This window comes from Ictidomys tridecemlineatus, unplaced genomic scaffold (assembly GCF_052094955.1).
Source record: "Ictidomys tridecemlineatus isolate mIctTri1 unplaced genomic scaffold, mIctTri1.hap1 Scaffold_64, whole genome shotgun sequence".
Classification (NCBI taxonomy): Eukaryota; Metazoa; Chordata; class Mammalia; order Rodentia; family Sciuridae; genus Ictidomys; species Ictidomys tridecemlineatus.
Genome location: NW_027524440.1, coordinates 780,025 through 805,599, shown reverse-complemented (window position 1 = coordinate 805,599; position 25,575 = coordinate 780,025). Strand labels below are relative to the sequence as shown.

At 36.4% G+C, this 25,575-nt stretch overlaps 1 long non-coding RNA gene across 1 annotated transcript; it reads right to left on the bottom strand.

Moving 5' to 3' along the window:
- Positions 1-4,858: 4,858 nt before the first annotated feature.
- On the bottom strand, positions 4,859-23,426 carry LOC144374329 (uncharacterized). The gene is made up of 2 exons (XR_013433775.1): positions 23,103-23,426; positions 4,859-5,248 (listed from the first exon to the last, which is right to left on the bottom strand). It is a non-coding gene; the product is annotated as an uncharacterized LOC144374329 (long non-coding RNA).
- Positions 23,427-25,575: the final 2,149 nt, after the last annotated feature.

Genomic DNA, 25,575 nt, shown 5'->3' with positions numbered 1-25,575 from the left:
TTTCAAGTTCTGAAAGAAAAAAAAAAACTGATATCCTAGAATTGCATTCCAAATGAAAATATTATTTAAAAATGATATAGTCTTTAATGCAAAAGAATTAAGTTAAGCCCTACCCCACATAAAAATTACCTCAAAATGGACCACAGACATAAATGTAAGAATTCAAAATGGACAACACATATATATGTAAGAACCAAAACTAAATGTAAGAAAGCATAGGTAAATCTTGGGGTAGACAATGACTTTGTATTTAAGACACCAAAGGCCCAAGCACCAAAAGAAAAAATAATAAAGTAAAGAACTTCATCAAATTTAAAACTTTTAAAGGCTACCATCGAAGAAAGTGAAAACACAATCATAGAAGAAAACATTTACAATTCATGTAGTTAGAATATATATAACTACCTAGAATATACAAGCAATTCTTATTGTTCAATATGAAAAGACAAATGGCAAGAAATTAGAATAGACATTTCTCCAAAGAAAATATGCAAAAGCAAATAAGCAAATGAAAGGATACCCAGCACCATTAGGGAAATGTACAACCTCAGTGAGATACTACTTCACATCTATCAAGATGGTTATAATCAAAAAGATAATAATAAGTTGGCAAGGATGTGGATCAATGGGAGCCCTCACACACTACTGGTAGGAATAGACTACAGACCTAAATGTAGCAGCTAAACCTATACAACTTCTGGAAGAAAATATAAAAAGCTGCTTGGCAGAGGCTTTTAAAACTAACTAGCTCTCTCTGCCTCATGCTCTCTTTTTTCCTCTCCTCAAAAACTTTGTCCAATGCTGGGCGTGGTGGTGCATACCTGTAATACCAGTGGCTCAAAAGGCTGAGGCAGGGGGATTGCAAGTTCAAAGCCAGCCTCAGCAAAAGTGAGGCACTAAGCAACTCAGTGAGACTCTGTCTCTAAATAAAATACTAAATAGGACTGGGGATGTGGCTCAGTGGTGGTATGACCCTGAGTTCCATCCCCAGTACCAACAACAACAACAACAACAAACTTTGTCTATTGTATATTCATTGTTATGGAAATGGAAAGGTAAGCTGACAGACTAGGAAAAAGTATTGGCAAAACATATCTCTCTCAAGAGAATGATATCTAGGATATATAAATGATTCTTACAACTTATTAATAAGAAAAATCACCCAATTTGAAAAGATGGGCAGAAGACTTTTTTTCTTCACCAAAGTAGACACAAATATGGTGAATGTGCACATGAAAGGATATCCAACATAAGTTGAAATGTAAATCAAAACTGCAATGTTATTACACATACAGTAGGATGGACAAAATTTAAGACTCATCATAACAAATGTTGACAAAGATGAAGACTATGGTATCTCTCTTAGAACTGCAGACTATAACATGTAGTATAAACAATGGCACAAACTGTTAGAAAACTGTTTGGCAGTTGCTTGACAAATTAAATCACATCTGTCGAGATATTTACTCCAGAGAAATAAAAGCATACATCCACACTGAGACTTGTGCACAACTATTCATAGTGGTTTTATTTGTAATAGTCAAAAAATTCCCAATGTTGGACTGTGAAAACATGTCTGTCTTACATGCCTCAGAACCCTTATACTCATATTAACCATATAGTAGACATTTGATTACTAACTATTACATGAATGTAGAGATTGATTTTTTACTGTTAATAGAGCTTCTCTTTTATTAAATATAACAGACAAAAGAAAATCACGTATAGCACAATGAATTATCACAAAGTAAACATATCCACTGAACCTTAACCCAGGTCAAGAAATTGGACATCAAATGCACTTTCATGAGCCCTTTCTCATTGCTCCCCTAATTATTCCCTCCACTCCCCCAGACTTAGGCACTATTTTAACTTCTAATAACAAGGATTAGATTTGCCTGTTTTGTTACTTTATACAGTGTAATCATACACATGTGTTCTTTGGTATGTGGCTTTTTTAGCTACATATGTATTTTTATAAGATTTATCCAAGTTGTTGAATGTGAAGGTACTTCTTATTTTCATTGCTTAATAATTTTTAGTATTTAATTTATAATTATTGTATAAATATAACCTGGTTTACTTAAAAAAATCCCCAATGTATATCAATAGGAAAATAGATAATAAATTTTGGAAACATACTTAGTAAGAATAAAGAACTATTGATAATAGCAAAAACAGGGAGATTCTGAATGAAATAAACTAGACGAAAAGTAATATGTATTGAAAATTCTTTTTTTTTTTTTTGTACTCCCTAGTACAAATATCCAGGGGTGCTCTACTGCTGAGCCACATCCCCAGCCCTTTTTATTTTACTTATTCATTTATTATTAATTTTTTTTTGCTATCAGAGATGAAACTCTTGGGAACTAAACCACTGAGCCACATCCCCAGCCCTCTTTTGTATTTTATTTAGAGATAGGTCCCAATGAGTTACTCAGGGCCTCGTTAAGTTGCTAAGGTTGGTTTTGAAATCCCAATTCTCCTGTTTCACCATTCTGAACCACTGGGATTACAGATGTGTGCCACCATGCCAAGTTTAGTTTTTATTTTGAAACAGAGTCTGGCTCAGTTCCCCAAGTTTACCTCAAACTTGCGATCCTCCAGCCTCAGCCTCCTGAATATCTGGGATTACAGACTCTGCCACCACCTTCCAGCAGATTCAGTTATATTTAAAGGTAGAAAGTTATAAACCAGGTGAATCCTAGTAAAGGTCTTAGTAAAAAAAATAAAATAATAGCACTATGCTTGGTCACAATATGGTAAGTCAGAAAATGACAAGAAATATCCATTTTCTGTGAGGTTGACCAGAACAGTATCATTTCTCAATGGATTTCAAAGGGTCTCCTTCCTTCTTTCCCCCCCGCCCGCCCACCTTTCCTTCCCTCCCTCCCTTCCTCCCTTCCTTCCTTCCTTTCTTCCTTCCTGAGTTTTGGCGTGTGTGTGTACATCATCTTCTGTGCCAATGTAAGAGATTCAGGCAATGGATCAACCTTTACACCTGTGCCGAAGGACCCCAATGTTGGATCTATCTCCAAGGGTGGAGGTGACTCTAGATCCTCATTATAATCTCGAGAATGGGAACTCCTAAATTATAAACAGGTCTTTCTCGGTAACACCAGTTTCCTCCTTGGTAAAAGTTAGTGTAGTGGGAGGGTGGCAAGGGCCCTACCCTGCCACAAAATAAATGCTAAAATGTATTTTGGTACAAATTGTAAACACTAAAGAGTTAAAAGTAAGAGATGAGTCTTGGGATTTGAGCTAGACCTGGATAAGTACATAGGATTCAGATTCTAAAAAGAGAATAAAAGGCAAGTGAATTAAACAGCATAAAAGACTCAGCAGAAAGAAGTATGTTGTAAGGACACCTCATTTTGCTAAGAGGAAAGGATTCTATAAAGGATGACATATTTGTGTGCTTAGGTCAGATTATGAAATTCCTTGAAAATCAAGCATAAGGATTTATACTTAATAGAATAAAAATGCATAAAATATTAGACTTTAAGTAAAGGGATCATATAACTTAAGTGGAATTTAAACAAGTATCTTGTCCTTAAATCCAGGGAAGATGGAGGTTTAGGCTGGGCATAATGAGTAGAGCTGAGGCACTCCCCACAATTAAAAAGTCATGTTGAAGTGTACTGTACTAATGGAAGTGAGTCATATACAAGGCAAGATCTTCTGCCAGCATCTACTATTTGTCTAGCCCTGACAAATATTATTCTACTTTCAACTGTACAAAGAAAGAAACTCAAACATCTGAAATTGCCACTAATATATGGCATGTATATGAGTTCCTGTTTCTGGTTCTGCCTAATTTACCTTGGCATTCTTTTCACAGAGGTCAAATATTTGGTGTGTTGAAATAAATGCAGAACAGACATTGGGGACTTGTGGCCTTCACATCTCAATTTCCACAGTGCACTGTTGGGCTTTATCCATTTAGTTTTCAGAAATATAAATTACTTCCTTACCAGAACAACAGCAGAAGTAAGGAATACAGCCAAAAGGATTGTAGTCAGAAGTCTAATTGTGTGACTATAGGCAAATCATTAACTTTTCTGAGTCTCAGATATTTCATCTATACAAATATGGGTCAAATTTAAAATTTTATAATTCATTTTTAAAGAAGAAATAGAGATAATATATGAAAGATTGCCCATTTATGTGGTTTAAATAATTAAACAGCAAAATCCTGGCGGTTACAGCCAATATAGACAATTGACAAAGCAACAAAAGTCTTGGCAATAAATGCTTTCATTACTAAGGAGACATTTTTAGATAGTTCCTACTCTGGAAACTGTTCTCTTCTCACTGAAACAAAGTAAGGCTGATAACATCCTCCCAAAGTGTGCTTGGAGATCACAAGCACCTCTTGGAGGAGACAGGGAGAGTGGAGGAGAAAATATGTTCTTCGGGATAACATATACTCTACCAGAGCATACACTGAAGCAAAGCAAACCCTCCTGAATCTTCAGCATTTTAACTGATGCATGCAGTATAAAATTAGAAACAGGACCATAAACACTATTATGAAGACTATACTCAGTGGGGGACACTGAACAAACATATATGGGAAAGTAAGTTCTCTGTGATTAGTATGAAATCTCAGTCTTACCCAAATCCACATGAAATTTGAAATGGTTTGGAATACATAAGAAGATCAGTGAATGACATCAAACCCAAATGATGAAATAGGGAATCTGAACATGATCTTTCTCTTATTTCTCACTGATCCCTTAGAACCACCAATAGAAATATAATATTAACTCTACATGTAAATTAAATTTTCTAGAAGTCATATTTTAAAAAATAAGACAGATGAGCTTCATTTAATAACACATTTTACATAATTCAATATATTCAAAATGTCATCCTTTTAATTTGTAATCAAAATAAAAATATAACTGTTATTTTACATTCTTCATAATAAGTCTTTGATATCTGACTTATGGCACATCTCAGTTCAAACTGGGCACATTTAAAGACAGTCGCAGCATAAGAAAGTAGGGATTGTAAATTAACACTAGGCCATATCATATACTTGCACTTATTTTAAAGAAAAGCCAAGTTTAATAGTATGTTTTAGGTTTTAAAATATTTTTGGCCAACCTCTCTTGGTACTTACGCAGAAGTGAGAAAAGATGATTGAAGGTATCTCAACATCCCTCTTTTTTTTTCACTCAGAGGTTAAGATTTCTGTTGCAATAGCTAGGGATTGCATTGTCATTTTTGATGAATCTCAAGTCTATAATCAAAAAGTGTAAGTCATCATTAGGTTCCTACACTTGTCATTCTTTTATTATTTTTCATTGTTATCTTAAATATACTTACTTCTTGACAAACATAAAGAAATAAAGAATTATATTTAAATGGATAATAAAAAAATTTGACTGCATAAAATCCCTTTTCGTTTTAGGTAGACCTACTGGTACAAACAAGTCACCTGGGTGGTCTATTTTTCTTTGGTAACAGGCATTGAACTCAAGGGCTCTAGACCACTGAGTCACATCTCCAGCCCTATTTTGTATTTTATTTAGAGATAAGGTCTCACTGAATTGTTTAGGGCCTTACTTTTGCTGAAGCTGGCTTTGAACTCATGATCCTCCTGCCTCAGCCTCCAGAGCCACTGGGATTACAGGCATGCAGCACTGCACCCGGCACCTGCTCTGTTCTCTTACTTAACTGCAACTGTGTTTTCCTTGGTAGATTACTTCTTGGCACCAAGGTTTCTTGATAGAACTCTATTGGTACTTTGGTTTGGACTATTCCTACTAGCTGAAGGTTATATACTATCTATGGGCCTGGCCAAAAAATGTTAGTAGTTTCCTCAGTGATGGTGAAACAACAACAAAATGCCCCCAGGCATTTCTAAACTTCTCTTGATAAGACTAGTATTACTCTCCCAGTTTGAGAGTCACTGCTTGAGAGTCACTTGCAGAGTTAGTTAAACTCTGATCATTTAACAAAGCACCTTTAGTTGTAAGTATCCTATATTTTGTAGTTTGCAAGTATTCTGTATTTTGTAATTTCTCTTATCAGCTAAAAAGAAAGGATTATAAAATCAACATTTAAGGCCGGGCTTCATGATGCACACTGTAATCCCAGTGGCTCTGGAGGCTGAGGCAGGAGGATATTGAGTTCAAAGTCACCCTCAGCAATTTAGCAAGGCCTTAAGTAATTTATGGATTTCCTATGTCAAAATAAAAAAAAAATGTAAAAAAAGGGCTGGTGATGTGGATCAATGGTTAAGCACCTAGATTCAATCCCCTGTGCCCATCCTCCACAAATCAACATTTTAAAAACCAGAATCACTAAAACATCAAAGAAACTCAAAGGTCCTTGTAAACACAACTGACTTTGCTTCAAAGGTTTTTTGCTTTTTGTTTTCCACTTCAAGTTAACACTACCTTTAAAAAAAATCACATTTTTTAATTTATTTTTTCTGACCTCTAAGAGGGATCTTACATTTTTCTACTTCCCTTTCCAAGACTATTCCCTCTTTTGCACTGTGTAATCTTGAATTTAAATCTGAATTAGTTGCATTGATTTTCCCTTGTGTTAATAGTCAAATTATGATACAATTTGAATTATTGAAATGCATAGAGGGGTTTCTTTTCTTATTTTTAATGAAAACTCATATCTTTAAAATTAGCACCTAGGGGACTATAGGTGGAGACTTAATATGTAGAGTCATCAGCATGATAATTGTAATTAAATAAACACAAATCAGTTCATGATAGCTGATTTCATTTACTATTATAATCAGCTTTCTCCTCTATAACACAGCACAATTAGTCCTAAATTGACATTCACTAATTGTATATTAGAGTTTCAAGGAAAACAATGAAGAGTTAGTGACTATCATAATGATTGAGATGTGTTTTGATATCAGTAATTATTATTATTTTTAAGATGGGGGTCTTGCTATTTTGCATAACCTGATCTCCAACTCCTGGACTCAAGCAATCCTCCTGGCTTGGCCTTCTGAGTAGTTAGGACTACAAGTCACCAAACCAGCCTAGTAATTATTGTTTAGTAGATCTCTTTTTGGACACTAAAATCACTACTAATATGATTGTATATGTTTGAAATTGGTTTTATGAGCAACATACAGATTTGATGCAATTCCCATCAAAATGCCCACGAATTGGTGTGAATATACATTGTATACAAAGAGAAATATGAAAAATTGTGCTCTATATATGTAATATAAATTGTAAAGCATTCTGTTGTCATATATAAATTTAAAATAATAATAATAAATGTCATTTTTCCAGACCTAGAAAAAAACAGTCCTGAAATCCATTTGGAAGAATAAAATATTCAGAATAGCCAAAACAATTCTAAGTCAATAAGCAAGCTGGAGGCATCATCACAATACCTGACTTCAAATTGTACTACAAAGCTATTGAAATAACCACTGCATGGCTCTGTCATAAAACCAGATACATAGACCAATGGGAAAGAAGAGAAGACACAGAAAAAGATCCAACACAGTTAACAGTCATCTGATTCTTGACAAAGATGCCAAAAATATATTGGGAGAAAAGACAGGCTTTAAACAAATGGTGCCAGGAAAATTGGTTATCTATATGTAGACAAATAAGACTAGACCCTGTACAAACTTGAAAGAGATCAAAAGCCCAGGAATTAGACCAGAAACTATGCAAATCCTTGAAAGAAAATATAGGTTTGAGACTCCAGCATATAGGTACAGGCAATGACTTTCTTATTAGAACTCCTAAAGCTCAGAAAATAATGACAAAAGTTAATAAACAGAATGGCATCAAATTAAAAAGCTTCTGCACAGCAAAGGAAACAATTAGTAACATGAAGAAAGAACCTACGGAATGGAAGAAAATATATTTGCTAACTATTCTTTTTTTAAAAAAAAGAGAGAGAGAATTTTTTAATATTTATTTTTTAGTTTTCGGCGGACACAACATCTTTGTATGTGGTGCTGAGGGTTGAACCTGCACTGCATGCATGCCAGGCGAGCATGCTACCGCTTGAGCCACATCCCCAGCCCTGCTAACTACTCTTTGACACAGGATTAATATCCAGACTATATAAGAAACTTTAAAAAACTTAATACCAAAACCTCAAATAACCTAGCTTAATTGGGCAAATGACTTAAACAGATTCTTCTCAAAAGAAGAAATAAAAATGGACAACAAATCTATGAAAATGTTCAACATCATTAGCAATTAGGCAAATGCAAATCAAAACTACAGTGAGCTTTCATCTCACTCTAGTCAGAATAGCAGCCACCAAGAATATGAACGATATGGGGCTGGGGTTGTGGTTCAACAGCAGATTGCTGGGGCTGGGGATGTGGCTCAGGTGGTAGCGCACCTGTCTGGCATGCGCGCAGCCCAGGTTCGATCCTCAGCACCACATAAAACAAAGATGTTGTGTCTGCCGAAAACTAAGAAATAAAAAAAATGTTAAAATTCTCTCTCTCTCTCTCCCCCCGCCCTTAAAAAAAAAAAACCCAGCAGATTGCTTGTCTAGCACGTGCGAGGCCCTGGGTTCGATCCTCAGCACCACATTAAAAATAAATAAATAAAAATAAAGGTATTGTGTCCAACTACTTAAAAAAAAGAATATGAACAATAATAAATGCTAGAGAGAATGTGGAGAAGAAGGGACACTTTTTTCTCTGTTGATAGGATTGTAAATGAATATAACCACTATTGAAATCAGTATGGAGGTTCCTCAAAAGACTAGGCAGGAAACCACCATATAACCCAGCTATACAACTACTCAATGTTTATCCTAAAGAATTAAAGTCATAATACTAGAGTAGTACATGCATACCCATGTTTATAGCAGCACAATTCACAGCTGCCAAACTATGGAGCCAAACTAGGTGCTTATCAAGAATGAATAAATAAAGAAAATGTGGCATATACACACAATGGAGCTTTATTCAGCCATAAAGATGAATTATGTCATTTGCTGGAAAACAGATGAAACTTGAGAACATTCTGTTACACAAAATAAGCTAAACTCATAAGATCAAGGGAGCATATGTTTTCTCTCGGATGTGGAAGCAAGAGAGGAAAAAGGAAAAGAAAGTGAAAATCAAAAGGAGATCAGTAGAGTGTAGGAAAGGGACCAGGAGATGGAGGAGTGAAGGGAAAATACTGGGGAATGATATAGGCCAAACTGGAGTGTTATATTGTGCATGTGGAAATATGTAACGACGAATACTGCCATGATTTACAACTATAATGTATCAACAAAAAAATGGAAAAAATAAAAGAAAGCAAACAAAAGAACAGAATTGCTTTCATGTATGCATGTATGTATGTATGTATACAGCCTAGCCAAACATCTATTGTGAGCATAAACATTAATACTCTGGAAAAGTGATGAGCCTGACACTGTTTTTTTTTTAATTGTTCTCTTTATTCCTTTTTTCCCTCCCTCCTTCCCTCCCTCCCTTCCTTCCTTCCTTCTTTCATTCTTTCCCCTCTCTCTCTCTCTCTCCCTCCCTCTCTCTCCTGTCTCTTCTCTCCCCTCCCCCCCTCTCATTTCCCAGGCTGGCCTAAACTCCTAGGCTCAAGTAATCTTCCTGCCTCAGCTTTCTGAGTAGTTGTGACTGTTGGAGCACACCACGATGTCCAACAATAACACTTGCTTTTGTAAACAAAGTTTTATTAGAACACAGAAACTTATATTATTTACCCACAGTCTAGGCTGTTTTGTGCTACACTGGCACTTGAGTGGCAATGAAGACTTGCCTACAAAGTCTAATATATTTATTATCAGTCTCTTTTCAGGAAAAGTTTGTTGATCCCTGATTAGATTATAGATTAAAGTCAGCAGAATAAATATATAAACATTTCTTACGACTAAAATTGGCTTTATGAAATGAGATAAATGATCTATTAATTGCCAAGATAAAAGTCTCTTCCCTATAGAAAGTGTGTATTCAGAACTAGAAATCTTGGCACTGTGTCATGTCAAATGTAGGAAAAAACCTGGCAGTTCATTTTGATGAGACTTAAGAAATTTCTTTTCCAGGGCATTTTGAGGTTTATCTAAACTTTGTAGATAATACAGGGAAGAACATTTTAATCTGCAAATAGATTATGTTCATTATTAGTTTGTAATCATTTCACAACTATCATATAATATTAAAGCATCATAAGAGACTGCCTATCATAATAGAAACTTTTATGCCTCTAGCCATTAACATGTATTTTTCTAGTTATTGTAGACTCATACTTTTAAGTTAGTGCTATTGGTAAAATATATGATTATTTAAGTCTGATTGCCTTACTAATTTTGACCAGTTTATTTTTCAGATATCCATTTTGGGGTTTACTCTTTCAATTAATTTTTCGTTCCATGGACAATGAAATTGTTGTTGAGTATATAAGATGTTGCAGTTTCTATGTAAGTTGACCTAAGTGTCTCTACCACTATTGATGGGCAAAGATAAAAGTAAGTTAGTATTTTTACTTGAAACTGTAATAGATCTAATGTACTTGATTTGTTTTCCTGACACAAAAGAGTATAAAACTAGAAAAACTAAACATTTTCAGGTATTAATTTCAGACATGACTGTAGGCCTGCTGCACAAAACACAATTAGGGAGATGAAGCTCAAGTAAAATGGTGGTCATACTGAGTTAAGGAGAAAATTATCAAAGTGCAAGATTATCATAGTGGTTGGAATTTTGTGGACAAGAATGTCTGAGCTATTTATGGTGGGTGCAATGTAATTATGTGTGTGTTAGAGAGAGAATACTAAAAGCCTGGAGGAAATTCATTTTTGATATGAATGTACCAGATGAGACTCTGTAAGGCTTAGCAGAGTTTGACTGCTATAAAGGAGACTGAAGATGATGCTAAATGGCAATGTTGGAAGAAATGGTTTCCAGCAGAGTCAGGTTGCTGCAGCTTCACTAATATATCAGGTACTTAATTAAGAGTTCAGGAATAAGCCTTAGCAAAAAGAACCACACACAAAAGAGCAATGGGAAAATGGTAGACCTAAATTTAAAATCAAAATTGATTCATGCTGAAAATGTATGTGGCAGCCAGAAAGGAAAAAGGAAAAGAAAGGTGTGTGTGTGTGTGAAAGGAATCTGACGACAATCAAAGGGAGATCAGTAGAATAGAGGAAAGGGATCAGGGGAGAGAGGAAAGCAGGTAAAAGAGAAATACTCGAGAATGATATTGGCTAAGTTTTATCACTGTATTGTACATATGTATGAAAACATAACAACAAATCCCACCATTATGTACAAGTATAATGCACCATGAAATATGGAAATAAAGAAAAATACCAAACCTAGTGAGGCGAGGTGGAATATGCTTATAATCCCAGTGACTCAGGTGGATGAAGCAAGAGGATCACGAGCTCAAAGCCAGCCTTAGTAAATCGAGGTGCTAAAGCAGCTCAGCAAGACCCTGTCTCTCAATAAAATACAAAACAGGTCTGGGGATGTGGCTCAGTAATTGAGTACCCTGAGTTCAATCTCTGGTACCAAATAATAATAATAATAATAATACCAAATCTAATATGATCAAAACAATTCACCAGTAATTAGCCTGCATGACACATAAAACAGAATATCCTTTATAGGAAAACAATATAATCCAGACTTCCTATGATGTATCATCTATAAATGACCAGAATATAATTAAAAAATTTTTTTTTGGTACCAGGGATTGAACCCAGGGGTGCTTAACCATTGAGCCACAACCTCAGCCCTTTTTTTGCATTTTATTTAGATACAGGGTCTCATTGAGTTGCTAAGTGCATCCCTTAATTGCTGAGGCTAGCGTTGAACTCTTTTTTTTTTTAACAATTTCAATTTTTAATAATGGAAACATTTTGCTATTCCAGAAAAAATTTCAGGGGAGAAAAATCTTCCCTATAAAAATAAACTCATCAAAATTATAAATATTATAACTTTTTTAATTCTGCAATTTAAAATGCTCCCCTGCAATACCACCCCTGCATATAACACCTTTCCTGTACCATCACATTTTGAAGAGAAAACAGTATTACAGCAAAGCTCAGTTTTAATTTAACGTAACATTTGTAAAATGAATTTTTAAAATTTTTGGCCTTCAGAGCCTTTATTCTTATTTTACAACATTAAAAATGCTGCTGTAGTAACCAGTGTTTGGGAGAGAACATCACTCTTCTAGAACCATGAACAGACAGAATTTTAATACAGTAACTTCCAAATTGTAACTTGTAGTACACATGACAGGGAGGTTTGGATAAACACAGAGGAGAATATGCCTCTTTCAGACAATCTACTTCAAGTAAAAAAAAAAAAAAAGAATTCACAGATACCCAACAGCTACTACTTCAGGTTCTAACAGTGTCATGAATCTGAGAAACAAATGCTTCACAAACTATAAGTTTACTGGGATGAGTAATTAAAAGACCAGGTGGTTGATAACAGTATATTCAAACCCAATCCACAGTCTAAATAGGAAAACCAGTATTAAAATCATGAAGGCATTCCCTGAACAACAAAGGCCAAGTGTTGGGTGACAATGTCACTAAAACCTCATTGACGCACTAAAAAGAAGTTACATGCAAAATTAAACAATGTGTGCCATGCATAATTTATTAGCTTTGAACTCTTGATCCTCCTGCCTTAGCCTCCTGAGTCGATGGGATTATAGGCATATAGAATATCATTAAATTTTGCCAGAATGCAAAGAAGATAGAAAAATGAGAACCACAAGAGAAAATGTCACATATAAAAAAAGTTCCGTGAGCTGACCCAGATGTTAGGATTAGCAGAAAAAAAATTTAAAAAGTTTTTATAACTAATTTCAAGGAATTAAAGAAAAGCTTAATCATAATGAATAAGTAGATATGGGTGTCAACATATAAGTGAAAATTTTCTTTTAAAAGAAATAAAAAGTATAGTATTTGAAATAAAAAATTCATGAAACAAATCTATCATCAGATTATATAGTGCAAAAACATCAAAAAGTTAACTTGGAGATAGACCAATAAAAATTATCTGGTCTAAAAATCAGAAAGAAAAAAATAGAGACTTGGTTACTATCATTACAAAGTGACCTAATATACATATAATTAGATTTCTAGAAGAATAGAGGCATAAATTGTACAGAAAAAATATTTAAGACAATGATGGCTAAAATTATCTCAAATTAACAAAAAAGATGTTAACAGATTTAGGAAACTCAGTGAATACTAAAGTTAGTTACAAAGCAAATCACATCTAGATGCATCAGAGTCAACTGTAAATAATCAATTAGGAAGAAAAAGGTCTTGAAGGCAATTAGAAAAAAGTGGTGTGTTACGCATAGGTAAAAATGACTAAAATGATAGCTGACTTCTTATCAGAAATGAGAGATTAAAGTTAACGGAAAGGTTTAAGGTGCTAGAAGACAAAAACTGCTAATCTAGGATAAGTACTCTTCAAAACTGAAAGCAGAATAGACATTTTCAAATAAATAAAAAGTAAGAAAATTCAATACCAATAGATCTCTACTATTAACAATGCTAAAAGAACCTCTTCAGGATAAAAGGAGATGATCCATCAGGTAGAAACAGATGCACTGTGTGTTTTAGTTCACTGTGTAATAAATTTAATGGTTTAAAATAAAAATTCTTTGTTATTTCTCCTTATTCTATGATTTGGCTTTACATAACCTGATGGGTCCTTTGCTCTAGGTATTTATTAGTGCTTATGTGGTTTCCTTTAGCAGGGATTGTTTAACCAAAGGTAGAACTGACAAAATAGCTTTGTTTACATGTCTGCTAGCTCAACTGGTTGGGTCAGGCTTATCTCCTCAAATGCTTTTAGTCATTCAGTCATTCTAAAATTTTTTATTTGTTGATTAGATTTCTAGAGGATAAAAGTAGAAGGTATACACCTTCCCAAGGTGTTAGGTCTAGGATTGACATGGCATCACTTTCACCAAAAATATATTTTGTTCATTAAAACAAGCCAAAAGACCAGCCCAGACTCAGCGGGTGGGAAAATAGATATTACTTCATAATGAGAGAAGCAACATGATACAGGAATGTGGAGAATTTGGGGTAGATATTTTTAAAGACAATGCACCATAAACAGAAATGAAAAGTACTAGAAATACTAAAATGTAGGTAAATATAAAAGGCAATATGTATACATATTTATTCTTTTAATTTCTTGGAAACATGACTAAGGTAAAAAACATAGGGTATACAGCTGTAATATGTATGACGACAAAGCACAAAGGACTTGGGGAGATGTGAGAAAGTATCACAATTTAAATTATGAAAACTGTGCTAAATTAAAGAATGCATTTCATAATTCCTGGAAACATTGCTAAAACAATAATGTAAAGCAATAAAGCTAAACGCTAATGGATAAATTAAATAAAATTTAATTTTTATTTAATGTAATTTTATTTAATTACATTAAATAAAAATATGAATAGAACGAAAACAAGAAATAGATAAAAATACATCATGAATAGTAAGCCAAGAAGAATGCAGAGGCTATACTAACATCAGATGAATTTAATTCAAGATAAAGAGTTTTATAAGAGATAAGAAAGACATTTCATAATACCATAATGTGTTTTTAAGAACACAGAAACATGACACCATACAACCAAACATGTATATGCCCCAAATATATGAAAGCTGACAAAACTGAAGAGACAAATCTATACTTTGAATTTTTAACACCCTTTTAACAACTGATAGTAACACTATAAAAAAATCACTAATGATACACAAGAGTCTGAACAAAACTATCAACCACCTTAATCTTATTGACATTGACTGACAATGCCCAACAACTCCAGAATATATATTCTTTTCTAGTCCTCATGGAAACTTGCAAGATAGGTTATATTCTTGGCAAAAATTTTTAAATATTGAATTTCAGTTTGTTTGCTGATCACAGTAGAAATAAATGGGGTATTCTTTAATAAAACTGGTCATTAAATAAAAGCCCTACAAATCATCAATAAACAGTGTTTTAGTTATCTATTGTTATATTTTTAAAAATTCCAAAATTTAGTGGCTTTAAAAAATAACCATTTGCCGGGAGTGGTGGTGCACACCTGTAATTCCAGTGGCTCAGGAGGCTGAGGTAGGAGGATTGAGAGTTCAAAGCCAGCCTCAGTAATGGCGAGGCACTAAGCAACTCAGTGATACCCTGTCTCTAAATAAAATACAAAATAGGGCTAGGGATGTGGTTCAGTGGTCGAGAGCCTCTGAGTTCAATCCCCACTACCAAACAAACAACCATTTTATTTCTCATAATTTTGTAAGTCAAGACTTTAACCAAGGTTCTGCTCCAGTGTCACCTAGGCTCACCCATACAGCACACGCCTGATTTAGACTACAAGGTCTGAGATGGCTTTGTATGTCCGGAACTAAGGTGCTGACTGTTGGCTTTATATAGTCTCCCTTTCCATGTGGTCTTTCATATGTCAGGGGCTTTCTTCAAATGGACTCTCCCTCCAGTAAGATAGCCTGAGCTTCTTTACAGTGTGGCACAGGGTACCACAGAGAAGAAAAAATGAGTTTGCACCTTTAAAGGATACAGTCAGTCCTTCCTCAAGTCTCAATCTTGGGTAGGATCTTGGTCCATGCATTTTGGGGGAATTTATAGTTGGATGACATTTTAATCTACATTACTATGTGAAATGTCTTTGTTTTTATGATTTCATTTTTGCTACATTGTTCCTTTTCCATACAATTAACTACAATATAGGATAATCTATTAACGATAATGTCTCTTCAATTGGTTATGTGAAGCTTGCTCTATAATAATTTATATAGAAAGAACTTATGGGAATAATATTCTCTAAATGACAATTTCCTGATTTAAAAACATATAATTTGTAGCCAGTACAATAGTGCATGCCTATAATCCTAGCTACTCAGGAGGTTGACAAGTAGGAGAATGGTAAGTTTGAGGAGAGCCTGGGCAACTTGGTGAGACTCTGTCTCAAGAAAAATAAAAAAAAAAAACAAACATTAATGACTGCAGATGTAGCTCAGTGGTAGAGCACTCCTCAGTTCAATCCTCAGTGCTGGGGGTTAAAAAAGGTCATTCATCACCATACTAAGACACTCCTTAGAGAAAAGTAATTGCAAGAACATTGTTCTCCTTCCTTGGGATATGTTTTTTGTTTTTTTTTTTTCCTAGATTGGAATCTAGAAAGCCTTTTGTGTGCTTTGTGCTCTCATTATGGTTATGTGGCTTTTTAAATCTTGTTCATGCCATTGGATGTAATATCAGATTTTGGGGTTTTTTTGGTGGTGCTGGGGATTGAACCCAGAGCCTTGTGCCTGTGAGGCAAGTACTCTTCCAACTAAGCTATATCCCCAGCCCCAGTGGATTTTTTTTTTTGGAGGGGAATCTCTTCTCAACACATTTTGTGCCAGATTGTACTTGAGAAAGGGAAGTGATATGTACAGCATGGAACGATATTAGTTTCTGATTTTCCCACTTTTTAAAATCTTTTTTTAAAAATTATTTATTTTTAATTCTAATTTGTAATATATGACAGCAGAATGCATTATAATTCATATTACACATATGGTACACAATTTTTCATACTCTGGTTGTATACATAGTCACATCAGATGTGTCTTTTTTTAAGAGAGAGAGAGAGAGAGAGAGAGAGAGAGGGGGGGGGGGAGGGAGGGAGGGGAGAGATTTTTAAATATTTATTTTTTAGTTCTCGGAGGACAAAACATCTTTTTTTGTATGTGTTGCTGAGCATCGAACCCGGGCTGTATGCATGCCAGGCAAGCACGCTACTGCTTGAGCCACATCCCCAGCCCCTAGTTGTGTCTTTATATGTGTACGTAGGGTAATGATGGTAATCTCATTCCACTGTTTTTTCTATCTACTATTTAGATGTATTTGAGAACTTTAAGAAAAATCAGAAATACTCTTTCCTATTTTCATGAAAGCATGAATTTTTAGCCATATAAAATCTGTCCTGATGGGTTTTGGTTATATTTTTATACCTCATGAAAAGAGAAGAAATGTTTGCCAGGACAAGCCTCTAAACTGGAAGCTAATAGCCATGTTATCTTGTGTGCTCTCTTCTTCCACATCATCACTTAGGTTTGAGTGAGGCTAAAAACTAATGACACAAAGAACAGAAGGAAATTTTCTTGTGATTACTGTATATTGTTTAAAGACAGCAAAGAATCAACTATTTGTAGCATTTTGAAAAATCCACATATAAATTTTTACTAGACTTTAAAATTTCTTCTTTGATACTCTGGTTCTACTCAAATGGTCCACTCTCAGAGGGGAAATTCAGAGAATCCTGGGAGAGTCATTATTTGTGAAGTCATAGTTATGAACAAAATCCTTTCTTGCAAAGACTTTCAAGCTGCCTCCCTTTAGCTTTCACTCATTAGTGCTGGTTGATACCTGATGCTATTAAAAAAAATCTGATCCTTATCTCACACATCCCTCTCACAAATATTGTAGAAGTACATTGTGATCCCACGAATCTTTGTCCATGGCCATCTTTCCCAGAATTCCCCAACTGTCTCTCATTTCACAGGGTTTAATCAACCTCCTTCCATCCTATTTCATATAAAGTAATCAACATTCCTTATAAAAGCTGAGAGCACTTGGGTCCCCAGAACAATCCTTGTTGAGAAGAAAAAAAAGAAATCATGACCAAATAGTAGAGAAGGCAGCCGAGTCACTTAAAAGCTAAAATTGTAATAAAAGAGAAAAGAATGATCAAGGAACCAATTAAAAGACTATTCATGTATTTTTCTCCTAAGAACCATTAGCCATGCTTCCGTTTGCACAGGTCGTTGGAAAGCAAAGCAAAATCCAAAGGACCACCAGGAAAAGTAACATCTTACTCCCCTAGTCCAGCTGCTGACCCCTCTCCACAATCTCTATTTGCAATGGAAATCTTACACCTTCTGGATGAGACAGAATGATGTAAACCGCTGGCCAAACAAATGGGAAGGCAGCAGCCTATTGTTAGTTCCTGGTTCACTTCCATTAACCAATACCGGCTCAGGGGGCGGGCAACTCCATTTCCACCTTCAAAGAAGGAGTTGGGCGGGGCTAGGTTTTGCGTATGCTCCCAAGGCAGGTTTCTGGGCATGCTCAGCTTACCATATAACTGTGCTTTTTAAAAAACTTGGCATTAAAGATAAAGCAACCTTACTTTATACTTAATTGTGAATGGGCTGCTCTAACTACTCCTCTTTCATATTCATTTGGTATTTTTAACCATGCTTTATGTCTTCACTCTGTTTCAAAGAGGCAGCTGAAGCCCACAGGTCTAGACCCTCATCTGGGTCCTGCCAGAGGAACCATCTACCACAAAGAGAATCAAGACAGTCATCGAAGACAACATTCCAAATTTTTATCCAAGTAGAGAATCCAACAGTTAAACTGTCTGCAAAAATGTAATTTTTTTTTGTAGGTAGACTGAAACACTGCAATTTTATTTTGTTCTGAAAACACTGCAATTTTATTTTGTTCTAGTAAATAAAGTCAATCTAGATGAGTACAGAAAAGGGTGGAAACTTGGTACTAAGGTAATCAAATACAACTTAAAAATATGACCACACACATCTATTTTTTCTCTCACCCGAAACAGCTAAAGGACAATACACAGATTTCTAAAAAGATATATGAGGCAATGGTAGATGGAACAGTGCACAAATTCTTTGGAAGATAAAAAGTGGATAAGAAGAGGACAACAAATTCAAAAGAGCTGTGGAACCAAAACACTGGTATCTAGCTGGGGCTGACTGCAGGAACTGAAACCCTTTCAGTTCTCCAAAAACTCAGATGCAAAAGCACAGGCACCACAGTATGGAGGAACTGAGAGGATCCGCACACCAAACACCAAGAGCACCACATGCCATCAGCTCCCTGTCTTTCCAATTTAAACCACCAATTTCACTGTAATGGTATAGGACTCGTCTTAGGATACAATGAGTTTTCCAGTGAAATCTTCAAATCTGACTCCCCCAGTGCAAAAGCTGGCTTGCCAACCAGTGCTGTTGACATGAGGCCCAAAGGCCACCCACCTGTTCACAACAGAGCTGCCTGTCAGCTTTGGGGAATTTCACCAGCACGATGATCAAAGGACACCAGATGTTTCAGATAAACTGCTAACAAGAATGAGAGACTCCAAAAGAAAACTTTTAAAAAGAGGAGGAAGAAGGAAAAGCAAATAGAGGAAAAAGAGATAATACAGTGGGCAGGGTAACACTTTCTGAAAAGATATAATAAATATCCTCCCTGAGATATATTTTAAAAAGCTATAATAAATGTCCTCGGGGAGGATATTATATCCTTGAAATGGGAATAGGATACGATTAAAACAACAAGCTGAGAACAAGAAAGAGTTCTTGAAGAATATAAATGTGATACTATCATAACAAATTTTAAAGATAAAACACAAGAAAAGTCCAAGAACTGTGTTCTGTAAAATAATGCCAATTGCCTAGATTTTGAATTCTCCATATATTCCATAAAAACCACACCAGTCATCAAGGATAATCAAACCACCCCTAATCTAAGACTACCACAAAATTAGGAGTCGGGAACTACTATAAACTTCCACTTGAAGGTAAACAGAGAATGAACATCCCAAACCAGCTGAGCTCTGAAGCCCTCACTGGTCTGGGGAGGCAGACAGAGACTGCACAGGAGCAGGACAGTGGGGCTCTAGCAGTGCCAGACAGATGAAGTTCATCTTCCAGAATGAGGTCACCCCAGGATGACTGAGATTGGTAGTTCAGAGCAGTGGCTGCTTAGGAATTCAAAGGAAGGGCTGGAAGGAGACACAGTCAGACATCTAGGGACGCTCTGCTCTCGGGTGAGAAAGGGGTAATGCAGACAGCCTTCGACAGTCTATGGCAGGAAGAAAGAGAGAAGCAATGGGAGGAAATTCAGAAGGACAAAACCAAAAGCCTCATCCAGCCCTTTCCCTACCAGTAAAGGAAGCACCCTACTGAAGCCACTGTGCTTCTCTGTATTGATGAGAGAAATAATTCTTTTTCGTGGTGGGGTGGGGTGGGGTGGGGAGGGAGGTACTGGAAATTGAACTCAGGGGCATGAACCACTGAGCCACATTCCCAGCCCTATTTTGTATTTAATAGAGACAGGTTCTCACTGAGTGCCTCGCTTTTGCTGAGGCTGGCTTTGAACTCATGATCCTCAGCTTCTGGAGTCACCGGGATTACAGGTGTGCACCACTGTGCCAGGCTAGAAGGAACTCTTGAATTAAGAAACTCAGTAAGGGTGAAAGATATATATAATGAAAATTACAGAACCTTAAAGAAAGAAATCAAAAAAAGACCTTAGAAGATAGAAAGATCTACCTTGCTCTTGGATAGGCAGAATTAATATTATCAAAATGACCATACTTCCAAAAGTGCTATACAGATTTAATGCAATTCCAATCAAAATCCCAATGACATTCCTCATAGAAATAGAAAAACAATCATGATATTCATCTGGAAAAATAAGAGACCCAGAATAGCTAAAGCAATCCTTAGCAAGAAGAGTGAAGCAGGGGGCATCACTATATCAGACCTTAAACTATACTACAGAGCAACAGTAACAAAAACAGCATGGTATTGGCACCAAAACAGACTTGTAGACCAATGGTACAGAACAGAGGATACAGAGACTAACCCACAAAACTACAATTATCTTATATTAGACAAAGGTACCAAAAACATGCACTAGAGAAAAGATAGCATCTTCAACAAATTGTGCTGGGAGAACTGGAAATCCATATGCAACAAAATGAAATTAAACCCCTATCTCTCACCATGCACAAAACTCAACTCAAAATGGATCAAGGACCTGGGAATAAAACCAGAGACTCTGCGTTTAATAGAAGAAAAAGTAGACCCTAATCTTCATCATGTGGGATTAGGCTCGAACTTCCTTAATAAGACTCTTTTGGTGCCAGAATTAAAATCAAGAATCAATAAATGGGATGGACTCAAACTAAAAAGTTTCTTTCTTCTCAGCAAAAGAAACAAATCTGTGAGGTGAATAGAAAGCCTACATCTTGGGAGCAAATCTTTACCCCTCACACATCAGATATAGCACTAATCTCTAGGGTATATAAAAAAACCTCAAAAGCTAAACACCAAAAAAAACCAAATAACCCAATCAATAAATGGGCCAAGGACCTGAACAGACACTTCTCAGAAGATAATATACAGTCAACAAATACATGAAAAAATGTTCATCATTACTAGCTATTAGAGAAATGCAAATCAAAACCACTCTAAGATTTCATCTCACTCGTCAGAATGGCAGCTATTATGGATACAAACCACAATAAGTGTTGGCTAGGATGTGGGAGAAAAAGGCACACTCATACACTGCTGATAGGACTGCAAATTGATGCAGCCAATATGAAAAGCAGTATGGAGATTACTTGGAAAATTGAGAATGGAACCACCATCTGACCCAGCTATCCATCTCCTCAATCTATATCCAAAGGACTTAAAAACAGTATACTACAGGACACAGATGCATCAATGTTTACAGCAGCACAATTCACAATAGCTAAACTGTGGGACCAACCTAGATGCCCTTCAATAGATGAATGGATTAAAAACTGTGGGGTGTGTGTGTATGTGTGTGTATACACACACATACACACATACACACACACACATACAATGGAATATTACTCAGCAATAGAAGAAAATAAAATCATGGCATTTGCAGGTAAATGGATGGAGTTAGAAAAGATAATACTAAGTTAGCCAATCCCAAAAAACCAAATGCTGAATGTTTTCTTTGATATAAGGAGGCTGATTCATAGTGGGATTGAGAGTGGGAGATGAGAGGAACAACAAGATCTAGATAGGGCAGAGGGGTTGGAGGGGAAGGGAGGAGGCATGAGGTTATTAATGATGGTGGAATGTGATAATTATTATCCAAAGTACAGGTATGAATACAAGAACTGGGTGTGAATATACTGTGTATACAATCAGAGATATGAAAAATTGTGCTCTATATGTATAAGAATTATAATGCTTTCTGCTGTCATATATGAATAAAAATTTTTAAAAAATGTCAGTAAAACCCTCTCACACCAGCCCATATTGACTCCCTCTTACTGATACAGGAGAACAGTCATTTTAAAAATAATCATGAGAAAAAAAAAAAACCCTTTCAAGTCTGAAATTCAAATATTTCAGAACAGAAAATGGACAAAAAGATAAATATTGGGGCTAGGGTTGTAGTTCAGTGGCAGAGTGCTTACTCAGCATGTGTGAGGCACTGGGCTCGATCCTTAGCCACCACATTAAAAAAATAAAATAAGGGCATGCTGTCTATCTACAACTAAATATATATATATATATATATATATATATATATATATATATATATATAGAGAGAGAGAGAGAGAGAGAGAGAGAGAGAGAGAGAAGGGGGAGACACCAAATTTGAGAGAAAAAAAAAGGAAGACAAAATGATCTCCTACACCTCATGGGTCTTTTTTTTTTAATATGTATATTTTTAGTTGAAGTTGGACACAATGCCTTCATTTTTACTTTTGTTTTTATGTGGTGCTGAGGATTGAACCCAGGCCCTTGCACGTGCGAGGTGAGTGCTCTACCGCTGAGCCACCACCCCAGCCCCCCACCTCATGGGTCTTAAACGACCTAAAGCACATGACATAGTCAGTACTGTTGATGAACACAATAAATGTCCATAAATATCAGTTGCAATTTAAAAAACATTCTACTATTGAGAAGAGGAATCACTGTGCCAAGCACCATCATAAAGATAGGAGGTTTACCAAATAAACTCCAGAGAAGATGTCTGCATCAAGGGAGAAAAGGTTCAAATTTAATCCTTGAGACTGACAGGACCATAAACATTAATATCATCACTTGGATTCAAAGTCCAGCTTCAAGGGAACAAGGATTATTCTGGCAGTTCTTGGACCAGGAAGCCTTAAGAATGTCATCAGATGACTACAGGGCTGGGTAGGAAAGAAAGGTCCCAGAGCAGGACACAGGACTTCCTGTGGGGACGCATCTCACTCACACCCTACCTTGAGGTGATGGAGTCACTGGCTCACCTAACCCCAACTCACTTCCTTCCTCCTGCTCTCTGATCCCTCCTCCAGCTGCAGGCAGGGCATCAGAGGCCCACTGGCTATTCTCTGTCTCTCCCAGGATGGACTCCAGGTCTCCCTCCTCCAGGGTGCTCCCCTCAGAGGACAGCAGTTTATCCAAGCCAAATTTCAGTATGTCACTCAACTTGAATGAAGAAAACGAGAGATCCAGTTAGTTCTCATGAAAACACAGATGAGGATGTGTGACTTGCTAAGTGTCTAAATGATACCAGGTAATTCTTTCCCTGATGGACTTTCTTCTCTTCCATCACAAATGACACCTGCCAGGCTGTTTTGAAGTTGGATGAGGAATAAGCATAGAGGTGATAAATGATGATCAGAGATGTTGACTTTGACAATTATTTACAATACCAAAAAAAAATTTGGGCCTCCAATTTTTTTGAGGAGTGGGGGCAGATAAAATGATTCCAGCATCTTCTATAGCACTTCTCACCAGCATTTTTTACAGGCACTTCCAGCAGTCCTGAGAGAACTCAGAGAACCTGTTGGCTACCTTCTTACCTCTCCCACTGCCAAACTCTTATAAAGAGAAGGTGCCACTGAATACCTCATCTCACCATGAGCTGCCACCTGTCCTTGCCAAGCCGCTTTGCTACTACAGTGGTTTATGGGACCCACTTTGGCAAAACCATAACCACCCTGATCACCAGACCCAAAAGCCCTTTCTCAATTTCAATCTCCATGGATAGTCCTGCAGCACTCCCCATCCTGCCCTCTTGCTCCCCCTAGGGGATATACTCAGCCTACTTCCTATGGCTACAAGAACCAGAATCTTAGATAGTGTTACCTGGCTTTCATTTGCTACTTGCAACTCTCCACCTCCCTAAGTATTATCTCTTAGGAATTCTGAACCAATTGGGATCCACATCATGGGACTTCATTTTCATTTTGCCCTTTTAGATTTGGTTAGATATCTCTAGATTGCCTATTCTGTAACTTGGAAACTTTAGGTTGAAAATACCTGAGATGAAAACTATGACAAAAACTAAGCAAAACAATACCTGTTATATTTATATTTAATTTTGGTGTACATATATATATATATATATATATATATATATATATATATATATATAACCAAGCCAAATGGCTTTGGCATTTAGTACCCAAAACAGAAGAAAGCCAAGTATTTATGATGAGGCTCAGTCCATACTGGGACCCTTCCCTCTTCCACTCCTTGGACTATGTCTCCTGGCTTCCCTCGCTACTGCTCACTCACAACATGTCTTTAAGGAACTACCCATTTTTTAAATGAAAACCACTTTATTATAGTAACTAAGAGCATGTAGTTGGAAGTTAAAGAGTGCTCGGATTAGAGTCATGAATCTGATGTTTGGAAAATTTCTTAAGATGGAGGTAAAGACAACGTCTATCTCATTTTTTTTGTTATTCTTCTTCTGAAACAACTGGAAAAAGTGCATGTCACACAATGCTTAGCACACAGTACGCATTCAATAAGTGTTCACCGCATCTGTATCTGTTCTCTGTTTCTGTTGTGTTCTCCTTCTAAGACAAGGAACCTGCTTTCCTTTATCAGGACTTCACTGCTCTATACTGCTTAGATTTATCAAACCAGAACCACGTCTTTTACTATTAGATTCTTTTAATAACTTAAAAAAAATGTCCTGCTGTATTTTGAGACAAGGCAGTGAGTTATCACCCTTGTTCCTGGCAACCATAAATAACTCACAGTCTGGTGAGGAGGAAAGAATCAAGACAGAACCAGAGTGTGATTTCTTGCCATGGCTTGGGCAGGAAGTCCCACCGAGGTCCTCTCCACCAGCCCATAGTTTGTTCTGGCCCCAGGATCTGGTCCCATGGCAGAGTTTGTGCCTGTGCATTTCACAATGATGTGCTAGCAGCCAATGTCACAGGGAAACCCCTGACTGAATGGCTGGAGCTCCCTCCACTGGGGAAGCATCTCCTCTAACTCCTGACACCTATGCCTTCACAACAGCCCATGATGAGCTCCTCTCCCAACGTCCTGTAAAGAAGTATATTTAGACACCTACAGTGTACACGCACCTCTCTCTCAAGCTTTCACCTTCCATTTGAAATTGCCTCTTCAATAGTGTGAAAATAAAATGCACAGCCTGCCTGGCCACCATGACAGATGAGCATGCAGAAGACTCAAAACACAAAAGGCCAAAGACTCCAGTTACTCTCTAAGATAAACTAAAGTCAAGCAAACAAACAAAACCTAGGGTTCTTCTTTCGGGTTCTAGTACCCCCAAATCTGTGACCCTTTCCTGCAGGTCAGTGACTCCCTAACAAATACAGCACCTTCCCTGTCTGCAATGCTGATGTGTAAGGATACAGATGTGAGAAAACTGCCATTTTTAGACTCATGCTTGGGCTAGTTGTAAATTTGATGATTCTGCTTGTAATACTGTGTAATTTTTTCCCTTTCATATACCTCTTGAATTTTTTG